Source organism: Tenrec ecaudatus, chromosome X (assembly GCF_050624435.1).
Source record: "Tenrec ecaudatus isolate mTenEca1 chromosome X, mTenEca1.hap1, whole genome shotgun sequence".
Taxonomy (NCBI): Eukaryota; Metazoa; Chordata; class Mammalia; order Afrosoricida; family Tenrecidae; genus Tenrec; species Tenrec ecaudatus.
In genome coordinates this window covers 128,770,838-128,774,727 of record NC_134548.1, presented here as the reverse complement: position 1 = coordinate 128,774,727, position 3,890 = coordinate 128,770,838, and the positions used below count along the sequence as shown (strand labels likewise).

The window sequence follows — 3,890 nt, the reverse complement described above, 5'->3', positions numbered from 1 at the left end:
GGATCCTCAGAATCATTTCCAGTCCTGCTACTTCTAAGGGCATGACCTCTTCATTGACATTCTGCGGCAACTTTTCTCTAGGTCCATTTTCCTGCCACTGGAATTAGAAGTAGCACTGAAAACAAAGAAGTAACATCATAACATTTCAAAACTTTAAAGAGGTCTCTGAAATTGGGTCCACTTACCTTTCGGGAATGAGGAAAATGTGATGCAAAAAGGCTAAGGTCATGTGCTCTCTTTGGAAGCACATACACTAAAATTGGAAAGATACAAAGAAGATTATCAAAGCCCCTGCATAAGGACGACACACATATTCATGAAGTCTTCCATATTTTTTGAACATGGGAGATTGGATGCTGCTCCCTACTAATTGAAGCATGTGATAGAACTTGATCACGAACTAACGGTGCTGGGAAGGAGGGGTTCAAGCCGTATTGAAGGTACTGATGAAGGACAAGGATCTAGGAATTGAAGGAGTACCCACTGCACTGTCTCAACGAATGGATGATGGGCTGGTTGGTGTTCACTTGTCTGTGCCAAGAAATTCAGAAGATCAGATAACTGGATGATATCTGTCTTTTTGCCCATTCCAACGAAATGGGGGAGGACTCCTATTGGATCACCTTTCTTTGGAATGGTTACAATTACTGATCTCTCCAAAATTCCTTAGCATGGGGAAGTGCTTCCAGTACATCACCAGTATGTGGAAGCAGTTCTATGACTATGATTTCAATTCTTGGAACCTTATTTTTTGTTATTGCCTTCCGTTCCCGTGGGACTTCTTTCAGTACCATTAATGGTTCCTGATAATATGCTACCTCTTGAAAAGTTGAATGTTAACCAATGCTTATTGGTACAGTGACTGTTTGTATGCCTTCCATCTTCTTTTGATGCTTTCTGCATCGTTCGTTCTGTATTTGCCCACAGAATCTGAACATATTGCAAATAGAGGCCCGAATTCTTCCTTTAGTTCTTTCATCTTTATAAATGCTGAGTGTTTCCTCCCTTTTTGGCTTTCTAACCCCAGATCTTTGCTCATTTAGTACTTATAAAACTATAAACAGGATATTATTATGGCCCTTCAGCTAACTGAGCTACAGAGAAGTTAACTTGCCTGAAAATAAATAAAAACATCTAGTTAATCCAACCCTAATTGGCCTCGATCCTAAAATCTTACCATCTTTAAACCAAACAATAGTTTACCTTAATTAGTAAAGACTGTCTGCCTTGGATGGAGGGGGAGTAGGAGAGAGTGGAGCACATCCTGGCCCATAAGGTCCTGAGGATGATGACCCCAATTAGAACAGCCAGTCCACAGAGAGGACCACAAGGCCAGCCTCACTATGAGACATGAAGCCCCTCACTGACCCATGGCCCTGCTGGGGACAGCACCAGAGACACAGTATGGGAATTGTACCCAATCTGATCCCGCAACACCCAGGCAAAGCACTGGGGGAGTGCAGCAGAACAGCAAGGGAATGGAGCAGCAAGGTCCCCAGGGAATGCTGAAGGTGAACTTTGGGGCCAGGGCGTGGTGCCCCAACAGACTGGACTGGAAAACACTCCCAATGGCCAACGAACAATCCTTGAACTAACTACAAGCTTTTATTTCTTTTTGTGTTTTGTTTGTTCTTTGTCAGTGGTTTGTTGTTTTTATTGTTTTGTTTCATATTGTTGCTCGGTTTTGCTCTGTCTTGTTTTTGTGCATGTTATTATATCTGCAGGTCTGTCTACATAAAATAGGCTGGATGAACAATCTGGAGGAGAAAACAACGGACCAACAGTTGCGGGGGGACATGGGATAGGGGGATGTGAGGGGAAAGGCAGTGGTGTTAGCAAACCCAGGGACAGGGGAATAACAAGTGATCCAAATTGGTGGTGAGGTGGGTGTGGGAGGCCTGGTACGGCATGATCAAGGGTAATGTAACCAAGAGGTATTGCTGAAACCCAGGTGGGGACTGAGCATGATAGTGGGACAGGAAGAAAGCCAAGGGAAATAGAGGAGAGACCTGGGAGGCAAGGGGTATTTATAAAGGTCTAGATAAAGACATGTACATATGCAAATATATTTATATGTGAGAATGGGGAAATAAATCTATGTGCCTATATTTATAGGTTTTGTATTAAGGTAGAAGAAGGACATTGGGTCTCCACTCAAGTGCTCCCTCAATGCAAGAGTACTTTCTTCTGTTAAGGTGGCATCCTATGATGCTCACCTTCCCGACACAACCGCTGAAGACAAAGCGGGCGAATAAGCAAATGTATTGAAGAAAGCTAATGGTGTCCGGCTATCAAAAGATGTAGTGTCTAGGGTCTTAAAAACTTAAGGGTAAACAAGCAGCCATATAGCTCAGAAGCAACAAAGCCCACATGGAAGAACACACCTACCTCTGTGATCATGAGGTGCCGAAGGGATCAGTTATCAGGCATAACAAAAAATCATATCATTGGGTATACACCTTCATGATATGATCGCTAAACATAAATGGGTGCATAAACAAATGTGGCGAAGAAAGCTGATGGTGCCTGGGTATCAAAAGGTATAGCATCTGGGGTCTTAAAAGCTTGAAGGTAAACAAGCAGCCTTCTAGCTCAGAAGCAACAAAGCCCACATTGAAGAAGCACACCAGCCTGTGTGACCACGAGCTGTCGAAGGGTCAGGTATCAAACATCAAGGGGTGATGTAGCAACGATGAAAGTACAACTTTCCTCTTGTTCCTAAATGTTTCTTCCCCCCGCCCCACTATCATGATATGAATTCTACCTTGCATGTCTGGCTAGACCAGAGGATGTACACTGGTACAGATAGGAACTGGAAACACAGGGAATCCAGGGAGGATGATCCCTCCAGGACCAGTGGTGTTTGTGGCGATACTGGGAGGGTGGAGGGTGAGTGGGTTGGAAAGAGGGAACCGATTACAAGGATTTACATGTGACCTCCTCCCTGGGGGATGGACAACAGAAAAATGGGTGACGGGAGACGTCGGACAGGGCAAGATATGACAAAATAATAATTTATAAATTATCAAGGGCTCATGAGGAAGGGTAGAGCGGGTAGGGGGGGGGGAATGAGGATCTGATGCCAGGGGCTTAAGTGGAGAGCAAATGTTTTGAGAATGATGAGGGAAATGAATGTACAGATATGCTTTACACAATTGATGTATGTATGGATTGTGATAAGAGTTTTATGAGCCCCTAATAAAATGATTAGAGATAAGTTGATGGGGAGGAGTAGTTCAGAAAAGGAGAGTGAGAATGGTGGAAAAACTTGAAGAATGTAAACAATGTCAGAGTTATATGTAAACGTGGTTGAATTGTTGTATATTCTCAACAACAGAAAATAAAATAAATTTTTTTAAAATAAAAATTGGTTGACACAGATTAAGGTCAATAGAGCTCTGTCACCTGATCACAGACATAGAATCAGCATTATCCCTCAGCCTTGTCTAGGAGTGTCAATCATGTGTGTCACAGACAACAAAATTGAATGATTTATAAAACCTGAATCAAGCTAATGCTCTACAGCAAATGTTGAGTTTAGCTCTAATGTGGTTATCCACTTGATTTTGTCCAGTGTGATTGTGTCTTTACACTCAGATCATTTTTGACATGTTTTATACGTTTAAGACTATCAGATATATTGCCCCAAATATGGTTCATAGGGTTCACCAAGCTTACAAAATCTAAGTAAAATGATCAGAGCCAAGAACATACAATATACCTCATGAAACTCTGAGCTTACTTGGAATTCATCAGGTTTTATTTTGGCAACACTACCCTTTTTCAGTCTTGCACTCCCATTAGAGTAGCCTTGGTGGCTTAGTATGTTATGAGTTCAAAACCACCAGCCCCTGAGCCAGAGAAAGATGAGACTTTCTATTCCCAGGAAG

At 42.4% G+C, this 3,890-nt stretch overlaps 1 non-coding gene across 1 annotated transcript; it reads left to right on the top strand.

Moving 5' to 3' along the window:
* The first annotated feature begins 229 nt into the window (after nucleotides 1-229).
* Nucleotides 230-336, top strand: LOC142435220 (U6 spliceosomal RNA). The gene has a single exon (XR_012781324.1). It is a non-coding gene; the product is annotated as a U6 spliceosomal RNA (small nuclear RNA).
* Nucleotides 337-3,890: the final 3,554 nt, after the last annotated feature.